The 18,869-nt window shown below is 35.8% G+C and overlaps 1 protein-coding gene across 3 annotated transcripts in view; it reads left to right on the forward strand.

Moving 5' to 3' along the window:
• The first annotated feature begins 9,035 nt into the window (after positions 1-9,035).
• ppip5k1b (diphosphoinositol pentakisphosphate kinase 1b) overlaps positions 9,036-18,869 on the forward strand; it is a 53,012-nt gene continuing 43,178 nt past the window's right edge. For all 3 annotated transcript variants that reach the window (XM_073831371.1, XM_073831372.1, XM_073831373.1), the window contains exon 1: positions 9,036-9,113. The gene's annotated coding sequence lies outside the window, so the exon portion shown is untranslated. The remainder of the gene's footprint in view (positions 9,114-18,869) is intronic.

The raw sequence follows: 18,869 nt of genomic DNA on the forward strand, positions 1-18,869 counted from the left end.
TCATTTTAAACTGCAAATATATTGCATACAATTAATGCATGCTTGTATGTGTTCTGTTGATAGCTTATAGACTTTCTACTGCTATCAACTGTTTTTCACTTTAATTGGATAGTCCTAAAATATATCTACAAATGCTTAGTTGAGAATGCCTACTAATAGTCTGCTGAATGTAAACTTTATATTAGTTGACACACAACAGATGCACAACTAATGTTTAGTTAACTATCAACAGATAACAAACTAGTGATTTTGATAAAAATGAGATGGTTAAGTAATTATTCATTTGAGGCTCTTAAGTAAGGATGATATAATATGCTGTTGATCATATGTTGACATGACTGTAGACTATCAACTGACAGATTAATTTTAATAAATTGATAAACAATTTAGAGGATGGTAACACAATCTACAGAAAGTTAGCTGACTATTAGTTAATAACATGTTGCAAAAGACATACTGACAGTCAACATGCACTTTTTGTAAAATCTATAGATTAACATGCACTTTATAGTCTACAGGCAGTTAGTTGAATGTATGTTGCTTGTCTGTTGAAACAATGTTGTTGAATGTCAACTGATGCACTGTTGACATGCTACTAAATGAATACTGATAACTAGTAGAGTGTCAACAGATGGACCATCGAAATAAAGTGTTACCGTTTATATCACACAATTAAAAAAAGTTCATATCTCACAATTCTGACTTTATAACTCACAATTGTGAGTTTATATCATGCAATTCTGACTTGACTTGCAATTGTTTGTTATAAAGAGTTTAAATCTCGCAACTGAGAAAAAAAGTCAGAATTGTGAACAGAATTGTTTATATTAAAAGTCAGATTTGCGAGTTTATAATTCACAATTCTGACTTTATAACTCACAATGAGTTATATCTCACAATTCTGACTTTATTTCTCAGAATTGCAAGTATTATGCAATTGCATATATCTCCAATTCTGAGAGAATAGTCACAATTGATGAGATATAGACTTGCAACTGAGAAAAAAAGTCACAATTCCGAGTTTATATCATGCAATTCTGAGAAAAAAGTCAGATTTGCGAGTTTATATCTCAATTCTGACTTTATAACTCACAATTGTGGGTTTATATTATGCAATTCTGAGAAAAAAAGTCAGATTTGCGAGTTTATATCTCTCAATTCTGACTTTTATAACTTGCAGTTGCGAGTTTATATCTCGCAATTCTGACTTTTTTTCTCAGAATTGAGATAAACTCACAATTGCATATTATAAAGTCCAAGTTTGAGGGGGAAAAGACTGATGTTCTCAGAATTGTAAGTTTGTATCTCACAATTCTGAGAAAAAAGTCAGAACTGCGAGTTTATATCTCGAAATTCTTAGGAAAAAGTTAAAATTGCGAGTTTGTATCATGCAATTCTGAGGAAAAAAGTCAGAATTGTGAGACAAAAAGTCGCAATTGCAGGTTTATAGCTTGCAATTCTGACTTTTTTCTCAGAATTGTGAGATAAACTCACAATTGCGAGTTATAAAGTCCAATTTTGAGGGGGAAAAGATTGATGTTCTCAGAATTGTGAGTTTATATCTCGATATTTTGAAAACTCACAATTGCAAGTTTATATCACACAATTAAAAAAGTTCATATCTCACAATTCTGACTTTATAACTCACAATTGCGAGTTTATATCATGCAATTCTGACTTAACTTGCAATTGCTTGTTATAAAGAGTTTAAATCTCGCAACTGAGAAAAAAAGTCAGAATTGTGAACAGAATTGTTTATATTAAAAGTCAGATTTGCGAGTTTATAATTCACAATTCTGACTTTATAACTCACAATGAGTTATATCTCACAATTCTGACTTTATTTCTCAGAATTACAACTTTATTTCTCAGAATTGCAAGTATTATGCAATTGCATATATCTCCAATTCTGAGAGAATAGTCACAATTGATGAGATATAGACTTGCAACTGAGAAAAAAAGTCACAATTGCGAGTTTATATCTTGCAATTCTGAGAAAAAAGTCAGATTTGTGAGTTTATATCTCAATTCTGACTTTATAACTCACAATTGTGAGTTTATATTATGCAATTCTGAGAAAAAAGTCAGATTTGCGAGTTTATATCTCTCAATTCTGACTTTTATAACTTGCAGTTGCGAGTTTATATCTCGCAATTCTGACTTTTTTTCTCAGAATTGTGAGATAAACTCACAATTGCATATTATAAAGTCCAAGTTTGAGGGGGAAAAGACTGATGTTCTCAGAATTGTAAGTTTGTATCTCACAATTCTGAGAAAAAAGTCAGAACTGCGAGTTTATATCTCGAAATTCTTAGGAAAAAGTTAAAATTGCGAGTTTGTATCATGCAATTCTGAGGAAAAAAGTCAGAATTGTGAGACAAAAAGTCGCAATTGCAGGTTTATAGCTTGCAATTCTGACTTTTTTCTCAGAATTGTGAGATAAACTCACAATTGCGAGTTATAAAGTCCAATTTTGAGGGGGAAAAGATTGATGTTCTCAGAATTGTGAGTTTATATCTCGATATTTTGAAAACTCACAATTGCAAGTTTATATCACACAATTAAAAAAGTTCATATCTCACAATTCTGACTTTATAACTCACAATTGCGAGTTTATATCATGCAATTCTGACTTAACTTGCAATTGCTTGTTATAAAGAGTTTAAATCTCGCAACTGAGAAAAAAAGTCAGAATTGTGAACAGAATTGTTTATATTAAAAGTCAGATTTGCGAGTTTATAATTCACAATTGTGACTTTATAACTCACGATGAGTTATACCTCACAATTCTGACTTTATTTCTCAGAATTGCAAGTATTATGCAATTGCATATATCTCCAATTCTAAGAGAAAAGTCACAATTGTGAGATATAAACTTGCAACTGAGAAAAAAAGTCAGAATTGTGAGTTTATATCTCACAATTCTGACTTTATAGGTCACAATTGCGAGTTTATATCATGCAATTCTGAGAAAAAAGTCAGATTTTTATAACTCACAGTTGCGAGTTTATATCTCGCAATTCTGACTTTTTTTCTTAGAATTGTGAGATAAACTCACAATTGCAAGTTATAAATTATAAATTTTGAGGGGGAAAAAGACTGATGTTCTCAGAATTGTGAGTTTATATCTCACAATTCTGAGAAAAATGTCAGAACTGCGAGTTTATATCTCGAAATTCTAAGAAAAAAGTCAGAATTATGAGTTTATATCTTAGTTTCAAACTTTATTTCTCAGAATTGCGATATAAACTAATAATTCTGACTTTTTTGAGTTTATATCACGCAATTCTGAAAAAAAGAGTCAGATTTGCGAGATTATATCACAATTCTCACAATTTATAACTCACACTTCTAAAGGAAGAAAGTCAGAATTGAGGGTTGTAAACTCGGAATTATGGAAAAAGTTTATCTCAGTGAGATAAAATGTCGCAATTACCTTTTTTTATTTAGGGGCGGAAACAGGCTTCCATACTTAACTGAGGCTTATGTGATTAAAAAAAAAAAACTGTAATATTGTGAAATATTAGTATTTTTGTTGAAATTGTGATTATTCAAAAATATGGAAAATTATTAATTTTATTCAGCAAGGACACATTACATTGATTAAAAGTGACAGTAATTAAAGGCATTAATAAAGATTAAAGAATTCCTCAAGATTCTGATTCAGCGTGTCTCAGAACATAACTTGAAGACAAACTGACCTTTAAAGCTAAAAGATATGTCATTCAAACGGTCACAGTATTTCATTGTTCAGAGCAGCATCATTTACATCGGCAATGTTTGCTCAAGTTCCTCTCTAAAATAAAAACAAGAAAGACATATTCATCAGAGTGAACATGCTGGATTGCTTATTTTTCAAACCAGCATGTGGATGCAATGGAAAACAGTAGCGTTTTCTTTGAGGTGACAAATTTCAAGCCAGTCAAGGACTGCTGATGCTTCATTTCTGGGCCTGGGATGAGGGTCGTCATGGGATAGGAACATTTTTAGTGGCTTATGCTTACAATTTACTGAAACATGGCTCAGAACCTCAATACATCTGCTATGATTTTATAACATGATACATGTAGTTCATTTTAAATATAGTAATGTATTTTTACTAAATGCATGAAATCATATACATACATAAATGCACATACATATACTTTGTCTGATTTCTTTATGATTAATTCTTCATCTTTGGTCAGTCCTATTGTCAATGTTTTAAGCCGGCCTATTTTCATATTTAGCTTCTGGCAGACAAACGGAAACATGATTCATAGTGTACAAAAATATACTTGATGTCTACTTCATGTCTTAATTTGGCCTTTCTGCCTATGAAATGTTTAGAGACCATGTAATGGTGGATTCTTAGTCATCTGAAGCTAAAAAAGAGAGATTGTATTTAAAATGATTCATTATTATGTGTGTTGATTGGAAACAAACGTGCATGTTCCAACACTGATTTTTTTCTCTATATTTTGTATTAAAGCGAATAACATTTGGTGATTTGCACTGGGTTGTACGTGCTATAGTGAGTCACACATAGGCTAACTGATTGTCCTCTTTGACCCCAGTGCAGGTCTCGAACCCAAACTCTCATCACCCACCCAATATGACGCAGGGCCTGGATTTGAACAAGCTTGCTTTGACTCACTTCCCATTTGGCCTGCTCAACAGGGTATTGACACAGCTTTTCGGCGTCCGTTGAGGAGGCAAAGCAGTCTTTTTTACTGGGCTTCATTTAAATGAATGGAGGCATTATGGAGATGTCACAGCCACGGACCCCTACTGCTGTATATAAGCACTCACTGACCAACTGACGGGTTACAGAGAGATTGTTTTTTAAACGTATGCATTAATATAAATGAATGAAATGAATTGCACGGTAATTTGCATACTGTACTTTTTAGCTATTAAAATAATCATCAATGATGTATAGAGTCATATAGTTCCAATGTTTAAATTTTAAACAATAATATATATTATACATATTTTTTATAGCATACTATTATATTTGCATACATTTTGATTCTCGTATTATAAAGCAAGTAAAATATTAATTATTGATATAGAGAGACATATACTTTCTCATTAAATTGAAATGTAACAATTAGTTGATTTTTATTTAATTTTTTTTTATACTGTAAATACTGTTTTTTTTTTTTTTTTGGTGCATTTCGTGCATAATTACTAGACTTGATTACCTGCTAATATAATTTTGGAACAAAATCTGTTTTTAAAAGCATTTCAAAGACTTGCGTTTCCATCCATATTTCAATGACCATTTTATTTTCATATTTTTCCATCATAGACGTTTTTGACATCAGAGGCTGTACCCTTTTACAATCACTGGACTCTGGGGAGACATCAGGCACCTCAGTGGAGCCAGCGCTGCTCTCTGTCGGTCTGGGCATCATTACATAATCGCAAGTCAAATGACTTAAGTGTTTTCTATATTAATTTGAACACTGTAATATTATATTCCAGTACCTCACATGTACCAGCATACACAGTAGCTGAACATGTTCATATTAAATGTCAACTAAATTGAGCTAACTCATTGCTGTCTTTGAACTTAACCCAAAACAACTGCTTTGGATTGACTATATTTATAAGATTCATATCAGATATACAAAAAAACTCTTATCAGTTTACAAAATACAAACTAGGAATAGAATGAAACCTAATACTTTTTGTGTACGGCCAATTCATCATGCACTGTGTAACTGTAATTTCCATAAGAAAATACAATACAGTGAGGACAAAAAATATGTATCCCCTGCTGATTTTGCACATTTGCTCATTGACAAAGAAATGATCAGTCTATAATTTTAATGGTAGGTTAATTTGAACAGTGAGAGACAGAATAACAACAAAAAATCCTGAAAAACACATTTTAAAAAGTTAAGAGTAAAATTTGACCCCTTCGCAAAACATGACTTAGCAAAACCCTTGTTGGCAATCACTGAGGTCAGACGAAGGTCAGTTGGCCACCAGGTTTGCACACATCTCAGGAGGGATTTTGTCCCACTTCTCTTTGCAGATCCTCTTCAAGTCATTAAGGTTTCGAGGCTGACATTTGACAGCTCAAACCTTCAGCTTCCTCCACAGATTTTCTACGGGATTAAGGTCTGAAGACTGGCTAGGCCACTCCAGGGGGGTGTTCCATAAAACAAGTTTAGTCTGACTTATTTTGACCCAAATCAAATGACAATAAGTAAGACTAACTAAAATAAGCCTGGCTTATTTGGTAAATTTGTTTTATGGAACACCCCTCAGGATTAGGGATGCACCGAATCCAGATTTTTGGGGTTCGGCCGAATACCGAATCCACTGTTTAAGATTCGGCCGAATCCGAAACCGAATACCGAATCCTACGCGCATCCTTAATTACACGTTTTTAGCTGTGACTGCCCAGCTGCCGTACCTGAAGTTGCTGCATTTTGGCTGCTGTCTGTAGATTCCTTCATGCAAAACTCGTATTCTTTTGGATGTTTTAGGGGCCGTTCACATGTAGCGTCTTTTGCGCGCTCAAATTCGTTATTTTAAATGTAGACGCGCGGCTTGTGCGCGCATAATGGAAGCGACACGGTCGCGACCCGCACGCGGTGTGACGCGCTCGTTTTTTCCAGGCGCGTCCGCGCCGCATCGAGATAAAAACATCTCAACTTTTCAGAATGCAGCAAGCGCTCCGCAGCTTGGAGCTAGAGCGCAGCTGATGGTTGCTTAGAAACGGCAGACGCTTCCGGAGCGCAAGCGCCCGAGCGCTTTGTTGACAAGGAAGAAAGCGGAGCACCTAGCGTTTTCCACGCGTTTTTAGGCGCGACATGTTTTAACATCGGCGATATGTTGTGTACTGCTTAGGGTCCTTGCCACCACGAGACAAATTGGCATTGCAAATTGAACATAAAGCTCGACTTGAATCGCCTTCTTTTGGTTGAAAGTACTGCCAAACAAAACTTTTTTTGCTTACGAGTTCCATTTTCAGATTCTTACAGCCTACTACATTCGAACGGGTCCTATGTAGCCTAAACACCTTCACGTAATCAACGGCCGTGTGACGTCGTAGTGCAAGTCTAGGGTTCGGTTTCGGTGGAAAATAAATCTAAGGTTCGGCCGAAACCGAACCCCGTCAAAAAGCCCAGGATTCGGCCGAATCCGAATCCGAATCCTGGATTCGGTGCATCCCTACTCAGGACCTTAATGTGCTTCTTCTTGAGCCACTCCTTTGTTGCCTTGGCCATGTATTTTGGGTCACAGTCATGCTGGATTACCTATCCACAACCCATTTTCAATGCCCTGGCTGAGGGAAGGAGGTTCTCACCCAAGATTTGACGTTACATGGCCCCGTCCATCGTCCATTTGATGTGATGCAGTTGTCCTGTCCCCTTAGCAGAAAAACACCCCCCGAAGCATAATGTTTGACGGTGGAGATGGTGTTCTTGGGGTCATAGGTAGCATTCCTCCTCCTCTAAACACGGTATGTTGAGTTGATGCCAAAGAGCTTGATTTTGTTCTCATCTGACCACAACACGTTCACCCAGTTCTCCTCTGAATCATTCAGGTGTTCGTTGGCAAATTTTCAGACGGGCATGTGCTTTCTTGAGCAGGGGGACTTTGCGTTCACTGCAGGATTTCAGTCCTTCACGGCGTAGTGTGTTACCAATTGTTTTCTTGGGTACTATCTTGGTGAAGATCCTCCCGTTTGTTCTGGGCTGATTCCTCACCGCTCTCATGATCATTGAAACTCCACGAGGTGAGATCTTGCATGGAGCCCCAGACCAAGGGAGATTGACAGTTGTTATTATTAACTGGTATCATATTCTCACCAAGCTGCTTGGCGATAGTCTTGTAGCCCATTCCAGCCTTGTGTAGGTCTACAATCTTGTCCCTGACATCCTTGGACAGCTCTTTGGTCTTGGTCATGGTGGAGAGTTTGGAATCTGATTGACTGATTGCTTCTGTGAACAGGTGTCTTTTATACAGATAACAAGCTGAGATTAGGACTACTCCCTTTAAGAGAGTGCTCCTAATCTCAGCATGTTACCTGTATAAAAGACACCTGGGAACCAGAAATCTTGCTGATTGATAGTGGATCAAATACTTAATTCACTCATTAAAATGCAAATTAATTTTATAACTTTAAACTTTTTTTTTTTTGTTATTCTGTCTCTCACTAAAAAAACCTACCATTAAATTTATAGACTGATTTCTTTGTCAGTGGCCAAACATACAATATTCGCAGTATCTTCTGTAGTTTCTGAAGAACAGCAATAAATGAAAAAAATACTATATTTAGGCAAAAATGTTCAAAAGTTTTCACCCCATCGTGCATCGTGTTTCTTTCTGAAGCATCACTTAGCATTTGAACCTTCTGTAATAGTTGCATATGAGTCTCTCAGTTGTCCTCAGTGTGAAAAGATGGATCTCAAAATCAAAATCATACAGTCGTTGTTGGAAAGGGTTCACAAAAATGCTGAATAACCAAAAAATTTGTGGCACCTGAAAGATGTTTCTGAAGAACAGCAACACAGTCATTCAACAACACAGTATCAAGAATCAAGGGTATGTAAACTTTTGAACAGGGTCGTTTTTATAAATTCAACTATTATATTCACTTGTGGACTATATGTAAACATCTTTTATATGAAATATCTTATTCAGGTCAGTACTAAATAAAAAATTACATGCATTTTGTATGATCCCTCTTATTTTGGTAAAATAATGAACATTTTACAGATTCTGCAAGGTGTACGTAAACATTTGACTTCAACTGTAAATATAACAAGATAAAGAGTGACAACAACTGGTGTCTTATTATGAATTTACAATGAATGTGAAAAAAAAAAATCTCACTGATAAGCTCAGAATTTCATCTTTCTTTTTGGCCATATAAGTAACATCTACAGCAAAATCATTGCATTGCATTTCACCAAAAAAAGAGTCAGACGTCCTGTGTTCGCCCGTCCTGTAGATGGCAGTCATCTCTGTGTAGTTTCTGTATCATAGAGCACGAAAGACAGCGCTTGTCAAATGTTTTCTGAAGGTAAGTTCACGCGGAGCTCCAGTTTCACACTGACAGCAGATGAGGAAGTCAAACGCTGTCCGAGAGCGAGTTCCTCTTTCAACAAGTGAGTACCCTGCAGTATGGACCGTGACATGTCTTAGCTATTTCTGTCTATCATTATCGCTTTGTAAAGTTTGTGTTTGTAGAGTTAGTTCGCTTCGTGAGTTTAAATAAGGTCGGTTGAGTGATGATTTGTTTGACTTGTCAGCTGAATCGCCTGATGATGCGATGAGAGGAGGATGTATTCATAAAAGGTTTTGCGCAACGTAATCACTTACTTTCTGTTTGTAGCACAAGTTTGTCTTATTAGTTAGCGTTTTAGTCGTCATTGTGTTTTATTAAATTGAAAAAGATGTATTTGAGTTGTTAGTTATGAGGTGCAGTGCACGTAATTCCTGCTTGACTTCTTCCAGCTGGTTCATCATCCAGCAGCATGGCATTTGGGCTGTGTGTCTTGGCCTCTTGTGACTACTTTTAAGGCGGTGTTAAAATGCAGCCATCAGTCTGACAGCTGCAGACCTGACTCTGACACACTCTCTGTGGAACATGCTTTACTTGTATGACATATTTGCTCATTATGGTTAATTTGTGAGGTTGGTATGTGCCAATTGCATACTTGTGAAACTGTAAAGTGTCCTAACATGTTTAAAAGTCTCTTAATTCAAGCTGAGGGCCAAAGAAGCACTTAAAGGGACATTTTAACCAAGAGAGAGAGAGAGAGGGAGGATTGCTTACTTTTTCCTTTTGCTTTCTTTTGTAGTATATTAAACATAACTCTATTAACTTCTCCATGGAAGACAGTAAGTCTTAGTGAATTTGCCTGAGTGTAGGTAAATGATGAACAAACTTTATTCTTTTCAGTGGACAGCCCCCCCCCCAAAGATTTTTTTTGTTTTGATTCTACCTTCAACATGTTTAATTTTATATATATATATATATATATATATATATATATATATATATATATATATAAATTTTAGCTGTATAATAGTATAGCAATTATTATTATTATTTTTTTATTATTATTATAGACTGGTAATGAGTAACTTTCTAGTTAATTATGTACCATTTTGGACCAGTTAGGCAACTGAGTACTCTTCATATTTTGCAACTGCAAGCTCTGTTGACTGTGTCTCAATTTTATTGCTGTGCACATTATTAATTATAGTGCAATTATATATATGTAAAATAAAAACAATAATGCACACCAAAAAGATTCAAAGATGTTTTGTTGCTAAAATCTTTGGCATTTTCTGTATTATTGTTAAAAAAGAAGCATTTATAATTTTTATAAATAAATTTTAAATTTTTATATATATATATATATAGTAGAATTTGGTTCCTTTGCTAAAATTTATGGCTTTTATTATATTATTAACATAAAAAAATAATATTTATAATTTTTTATTTAACTTAGTTTTTCAAATGTTACATATTATTATTATTATTATTATTATTATTATTATTATTATTTTTTTTTTTTTTTTTTTGCTAAAATCTTTAACATTTTGCATATTTTTGTCATCAAAAACAAAAATGCAAACCAAAACATTCATAACTATAAATATATATATTTTTTTCTCTCAATAACTTGGTTATATATATAAATTTTTATTTAAAATATTTGGCTTTTATCATATTGTTAACAAAAAAAAAAAAACATTTTTCATTTAGTAACTTAGTTTTTTTTTTTAATTTGTAAATTATTAATGTTTTATTATTATTATTATTATTATATATATTTTGCTAAAATATTTGACATTTGGCATATTTTTGTCAACAAAAATAAAAATGCAAACCAAAACATAACTTTAAATATAAAAATATTTTTTTCTAGAGAAAAAAATTATATATATATATATATATATATATATTTTTTTTTTATATTGTAAATTTGGTTCCATTTGCTAAATCTTTGGCCTTATCATATTGTTAACAAAAAAAAAAAACATTTTTCATTCATTTTAGTAACTTAGTTTTTTACAAGTTTAGCAGATTATTATTATATATTTTTTACTAAAATATTTGACATTTGGTATATTTTTGTCAACAAAAATGCAAATTAAAACATTCATAACTTTAAATTTATAAATATTTTTTTCTAGAATAAAAAAATATATATTTTAATATTGTAAATTTGGTTTCATTTGCTAAAATCTTTGACTTTTATCATATTGTTAACAAAAAAATGTTAAAAAGCATTTATCGTTTTTTATTTCTTAACTTAGTTTTTCAAAATGTTGCAAATTCTAATTTTTTATTATTAATATTGTATTCTTCTTCTTTTTTTGCTAAAATCTTTGCCATTTGCCATATTTTTGTCAACAAAAACAAATGCAAACCAAAACATTGACAACTTTAAATATATGTATAATAACTTGGTTATATTATCTCAATAAATCATATGGTCACGTTCAATCATTAATATACCATTGCAAGCTTGTTGCAGTGCTGCCTCTTTATCTTAATGATAATCATTTATGACAGAAGTAACCAGTTAAATAGTGTCAATTCTAACAATCAAAGCACTCAACAGGATATGATCTCAAAGGTCGCTGACTTTCTCTCAGTTGGTAGCTGTTGGACTGTGAGATTCATCAGCACAGGATCATGTTGGCATGTTGCTGATATGTACTGGACTATGATTTGTTTCCTATGATGTAAGCTGGAAATTGGCACTCAATTGCTCTGATTTGGAAACAGAAACAAGTTTGTCACCGTTTAGTCGTCATGGTCCTGTTGTTCCAAACCTATTTGACTTTTTCCATACAATGAAAGTTAATGGGCTCCAAACAGATCTCTAGACGTCATTGCCTTTCATTATATGGACAAAAACAGCTTGTCCACAGAAGAAAGAAAAAAAAAATCAAAATCTCACAGAATAAAGAAATGCATTCAGGTCTGAAATTGAAAGTAATTAAATGCCTCCAAAACTCAAGTCTCTCAATGTCGGCTCAACCAATGGCATGAGTTTAGGGCGGAGCTATCTTCTTTTTTTGACCAATAGCAGATAAGGGCGTGTTTACAAGTGTTCTTTGCAAAGTGTACCTTTAACAAGGCTGTATAGACATAAACGTAATGAGATCTGTCCACTTAAGGTGGACAAATGAATAAACACAAAAGACATTTACAAAGTGCATGCTGAATATTACATACTTTGACATGTTTGCTTAACACAAAATCAAGATTGCACAACACAGGAGAGGCCCTTAATGTGCGTTAAGATGTACAAAAAGCCAAAAGACTTATTATCTTGCAAGGATATTGGACTGTAAGTGATAGTAGCATTTATTTATGAGTTTGTTTATCTCTGTGTGTGTTTTTTCTGACCCTGGGTCGTTGTAGACGGCTTCCTCTCAACTTAATGTTCCCTGTCAACACATCCACGGCGTGATGAGTTATCTCTGGAAGCCGTAGACCTTAGCATTTGATCCAAGTCTCACCCATCCCCCAGATTCACCTCTGCCAGAGGCCCGTGGCTATTATTAGGGCCTTGATCACATGCTAACTATTTGCTATTTGTGGTTTGTAGTATTCCTACAAACCGCGAAACATATCGGATGAACACGTTGATTCCATATCTGGATGGCTTGATGGGCGTTCATACATTGTGTAAAAAGTAGCACTGGGATAGTTTGGATTAAGCAACAGTGCAGTGTTTGTTTAGAGGGATAGCTAGCATGACCTGTATCAGCATGGGTATGGAAATGTGATGCGAGGCAGCATATATATTCAACACTGCATGCTTTCCCTAGCAGTCAGCATATTGGAAGACATGACATTACTTTGGAAACTATATGCTGTGAGTGTAACTGTACGACTTGTTTAGATGTTGTAGAATTTTTATTAGTGTTATAAGCAAAATGAATGCGGTCCATAAAATGTGGTAATGTGCTAAAATGTGGTAACTCTTTAGAATAAGGTTATATACAGTCAAGCCCGAAATTATTCATACCCCTGGCAAATTCTGACTTAAAGTTACTTTTATTCAACCAGCAAGTTTTTGTTGTTTTTTGACCAAAAATGACACAGGCTTCTCCCAAAAGATAATAAGACGATGTACAAGAGGCATCATTGTGAAAAAAAATATTTCTCAGCCTTTATTTACATTTGAACAAAAAGTGGCATGTCCAAAATTATTCATACCCTTTGCAAACTGTCACAGTCTATGAGAAAATCCAAAGTTCTATACCATTCCAAATAGTCCAAGCTGTTCTAATGCTGCCTTCATGTGCTATCGTAATTATGGTAAATACCAAAATCCGACATCTAAATTGCACATGAACACCCACTCACGTTGTAATTTCCACTGGAAAGCTCGAAATTTTTTATGATACCCGAGTTGCCGAGATGGGATAAACTTTGACCTTTCAACATGGCGGACAGCAACGAAACTATACTGAATGATAAGCATTGCATGATGTTAAAAGTTCTCTGCTGTTTAGTTGGTTAGTTTGTTGCCCCCATAATGCTGGGGCATAAAGGATTTTAATAACGTTGCTATTTAAACGTAGTGTTGTCTTTAAAAATACCGTTAAGAGAAGATGCTAGCTTGTCGTGGCTCGCCTCCAGTAGGGTGCTGTGCGGTACAGTGTTCTGAAGGAGGCAATTTTCTCATGTTATTTTATTCGGTCTGTTTTACCAAAGTAGCATGTGAGGACAAATTGCGAGTTCGCCATGTTTCTCTTCACTACGACAACAAAAGCACCTGAACACGACACACTGGTAATTTCCACTTCACAAGTGGAAAGCATCATCTTTCCCATATCACATGAAGGCAGCATAAAGCATCCTAATTACCCTGATTCATTGGTAACAGCTGTTTTAATCAACTCAACATGTGAAAAACAGAAGCCCTCTGCTGTTGGTTTGTGGACAGTCATGGCTAAGACAAAGGAGCTCACTGAGGACCTGTGGCTGCGCATTGTGGCTGCTTACAAGTCAGGAAAGGGCTATAAGACCATATCTAAATGTTTTGAAGTTCCAGTGGCTACAGTGCAAAGTATTATAAAAAAATACAAGAAGTTCTGCACTGTGAAAAACCTCAGAGGACGTGGTCGGAAGCCAAAAGTGACACCTGTGCTGGCCAGGAGGATAGTGAGAGAGGTAAAAAAGAATCCAAGGATCACCACCAAGGCCATCCTGATGAATCTGGGCTCTGCTGGTGGCAACATCTCAAGGCAGACAGTCCAATGGACACTGCACACCACTGGGTTCCATGGACGCAGACCAAGAAGGACACCGCTTCTCCAGATAAGGCACACAAAAGCCTGATTGGCCTTTGCAAATGCTCATCTGGACAAAGAAGAAGACTTCTGGTTTTATGGTCAGACGAAACAAAAATTAAATTGTTTGGCCACAATGATGTAGCCTTCATTTGGCGTAAAAAAGGAGAAGCCTTCAACCCTAAGAACACCATCCCCACTGTCAAACATGGTGGTGGGAACCTAATGTTTTGGGGCTGTTTTTCAGCCGGTGGACCAGGGAACCTAATCACAGTAAACGGCACCATGAAAAAGGAGCAATATTAATCAAAATTCTCAACAACAACATCAGGCAGTCTGCAGAGAAACTTGGCCTTGGGCACCAGTGGACATTTCAGCACAACAAAACACACAGCAAAAGTGGTGAAGAAATGGTTAGCAGACAAAAACATTAACGTTTTGCAGTGGCCCAGCCAGAGTCCTGACTTAAATCCAATTGAGAATCTGTGGAGGGAGCTAAAGATCAGGGTGATAGCAAGGAGACCCTTGAAACCTGAAAGAGTTGGAGCTCATTGCTAAAGATGAATGGGCAAAAATGCCAGTGGAGGCATGCAAAAAGCTGGTCAGCAATTATAGGAAGCGTTTGATTGCTGTAATAGCCAATGAAGTCTTTTCTATTGATTATTGAGAAGGGTATGAATAATTTTGGACACGCCACTTTTTGTTCAAATGTAAATAAAAGCTGAGAAATATTTTTTTCCACAATGATGCCTCTTGTACATCGTCTTATCTTTTGGCTTGACTGTATGTAAAAATAACTTTGTTAAAGAAGTAGTTCACTTGCAGATGTAAACTATGTCATCCAAGATGTTCATGTGTAATTAAGGTTTTTAAGGAGAAAAATTTGAGGGTTTTTCTCCATATTGTGGACTTCAGTGAGGATCAATGGGTTGAAGGTTCAAATTGATCAATGGGTTGAAGGTTTCAATACAGCTTCAAAGGGCTCTACACAATCCCAGCCGAGGAATAAGAGTCTTATCTAGTGAAACGATTGGTCATTTTCTAAAAAAAATTAAATGTGTATATACTTTTTAACCACAAATGTTTGTCTTGCACTAGTTCTGCGATTATGCATTATGTAATCATGTTGGTATTGTCACGTCTGGTTAGTTCTTCATCTATGTACTTATAAATCATCAAACGTTGTTTTACCTTTTTTTTGTAAAGGGTGTTTAACTTTATTTGCACGTTCGTTTTGTAAACGCTGGGTTGGTACTTCTGGCCTTTCCAAGGTGATTACGTTATGTAGTAGTTCGGTTAGTGCAAGATGAGCATTTGTGGTTAAAGTATATACTTTTTTTTTTTTTCCAGAAAATGGCCGGTTGTTTTGCTAGATAAGACCCTTACTTCTCAGCTGTGATCGTGTAGAAACCCTTTGAAGCTACATTAAAACTGCAATTTGGACTTTCAACCTGTTTATGCCTATTGAAGTCCACTATATGGAGAAAAATCCTATAGGCCCGGTTTCGCAGACAGGGCTTAGACTAAGCCAGGATTAGGCCATAGTTCAATTAGGACATTTAAGTAATTTTTATAAACATACTTAGAAAAAAACATTACTGGTGTGCATCTTGAGACAAAACAAAGGCACTGATATATTTTAAGATCAATCAGTGCAATTTTGTTTCAGTTGAAACAGCTCAGACTTACATTTTAGTCTAGGACTAGGCTTAAAGGAACTGTATGTAAGAAATTTATTTCAGTTAATCATAAAATGGCCCTGACCTGTCACTAGACATTAAGAAATCATGTTCATTTCAAATACTTATATCACTGACAACAGTGGTCCGGCCAGGATATTGTCATTTAAAAGTGACAGTTGCAGCCCACGACTGATGTTATTGTTGTCATTTTGTGTTTTGGTCTGAGGATCCACCCTCCAGCTATCTACCAATCACGAAGTCAGTAGAGTTTTGTCATCCGGGTTGCCAGCTCTGCTCTAGTTACAGCTGCAGCTAAGAACGTGTCGGATAAAACATGTATGACGTTACGAAACCTAAAAGACCTCGTTATGAATCTGAAATACGTTGTGACAAAGTCCGAAATAAAACAAGGATTTGTATAGGAGATGCCTTTGAAAGATGGAGACAGCTGAAAACGGAGAAGAATTTGAAGACAGACGCCAATGTTGCTAATTCTCTCCTGGACAGGTAACTAAGATTCATATGTTTGGCTAACTTTGCTTCCGTAAACAGTGGATTTTCCACGGTCGCCCGTGCTAAATGCGTTCATAAAAAGCGTTATATCGCACCACTAGCAGGGTATGAAAACAATCTATGTTCCGACTGAAAAGTGGTATTACAGTACATCTTTACGAAATATTTGGCTAATTGCCATCAGTAAATTTTTGCGATACATAATTACTTCGCAAAACATCTATCGTGAAGCATAAACATAATTAACAGAAGAAAAAAAAATACTGTGTAGGACTCGTCACTTGCCATTAGAAGCTCCTTGTAGCAGCCTATGTTCCTGCTGGATCCTGCAGCTTAGCTGGCAACCTGGAGTCAGGGGGGATTGGGAGGGGATACACCGTTCTACAGTATTTTGAAAGTGATTGCAGTACCAGTTTTGGCCACAATCCTACATACGTTTCCTTTAAGCCTTGTCTGTGAAACCGGGGGATTATGTTTTCCTCAAAAATCCGACTGAAGAAAAAAACACAAGTAAATTATCAGGAATACATGACACTATTTACACTGTTTACATTATTTATACTACTCTTCAAATGTTTGGGGTCAGTGCAGTTTAAAAAAATATATAATAATAATGAAGTCTCTTATTCTCGCCAAAGCTGCATTTATTTTATCAAAAATGCTGTAAAAACTGTACTTAAATGTATTACAATTTAAAATAATTGTTCTATTTATACTTTTCTATTTTATATTTTAAAATGTAATTTATTCTGGTCAGAATCAGGGATGGAAATGAACTTTTTTGTCCACCGGCCAGTGTGGCTGGTAGATTTCAAAATCTACCAGCCACTTTATGTTTTTAACCGACAATGTGTAGCTGCATGTGAAAATTAATACTACAAGATCTACTATACTTGAGCAGTTTATTTAATCTCAAGTCTCAATAAAATACTGACATTTTCACCGAACTTTTCTATCATGATACAGAGCTATCTTCACAACTACACAACTTATAGCCCACATACTATAACAGCCTAGATATTTTATGTAGCCTAATTTGCGCGCATTGGGGAGTCGCTCTCTAAACGCAGGGTATTAAAGTTGCTTTTGAATGCGCGTGCGCGTTTTACTTTTGGTTTCGTTTTTACTATAGCGCGAAACTCTCGGCGGCGTAGAGCGTGCATTCTAAAATACAAGAGATTACTTAACAAAACATTTGGGTGGACACCAACGGGATTTTGAAAAGCATGTCCCCAGTGGAAATTACGCCCCTGTGTGAGTGGAACTCTGCCGCCGAGTTATCATCTGATGTGAATGAATGCCGCGTTGTACAGTATATTAAGACGCGCCATGAATTGCATCTGACAGAATGTGCGCTGTAGCACGAAATACAATATATTTCTTCAAAAGCAGATTGTAAAGATATTTTAACAGACCTTTTAACGCCTGTGATGTATCGCCACATTTTTTTTTAAGGTGTGCCTCCGCTAAAAGTGTCCGCCTCCGCCGTCTTCTTCTTCTTCGTGTATTTTAGCGGCAGTTCGCAACCAACGTTAAGGTGCATTACCGCCTCACGCCGTCCGGTTGAAGTATGTTATTTTTATTTACCCGCCACGGTGGCTGGTGGGTGAAGCGAGTTTACCCGGGTGCTAATTTCCATCCCTGGTCAGAATTAGAATCAGAATGAGCCAGATATGTTTACACATACGAGGAATTTGTTCTTGTGACAAAAGCTTCTACATTGCAACAGAATGACAGTGACGGGACAAAACAGATAATAAAAGTATAAAAATAGAACAAGTAAATAGGGAATAACAATATACAAATTGCCTGGCCGTTCTGGTGCTCAGTGCTCTGTAGTGTTGACCGTATGGTAACAGTTCAAAGAGGGAGTGCGCTAGATGTGGGGGGTCTAGAGTGATTTTGACAGCCCTTTTTATCACTCTGGATATGTACAGTTCTTGGACAGTAGGGAGGGTTGTAGCAGTGAATCGCTCAGCAGTCCGGACTATCCAACATAGTCTCTGAGGTCAGATTTGGTAGCTGAGCTGAACCAGACAGTTAATGAAATGCAGAGGACGGATTCAATTGATGGCGGAGTTGAACTGTTTCAACAACTCCTGTGGCAGGTTGAACTTCCTTAGTTCGTGAAGGAAGTACAGTCTCTGCTGGGCCTTTTTAAAGCAACACTAAGTAACTTTTCCCTCAACGCTCCCTCTACAGGTTGGAAGCGGAATTGTCCATTACCGCTGTCGTAAATAATTTAGCCTACCGTCGCGTCACATGCACGTTATTTGTTTGGAGGCTATCCAGGACCGGCTTTGGAAATAACGATGTCCAGTGACAAGGTAGAGTATGTTGTATGACTTTATAAAAGTATGAAAACCTTTTGTGAAGCCTGCCGTAAAGCAAGTCGCATTT

This window comes from Garra rufa, chromosome 25 (assembly GCF_049309525.1).
Source record: "Garra rufa chromosome 25, GarRuf1.0, whole genome shotgun sequence".
In the NCBI taxonomy this organism is placed as follows: Eukaryota; Metazoa; Chordata; class Actinopteri; order Cypriniformes; family Cyprinidae; genus Garra; species Garra rufa.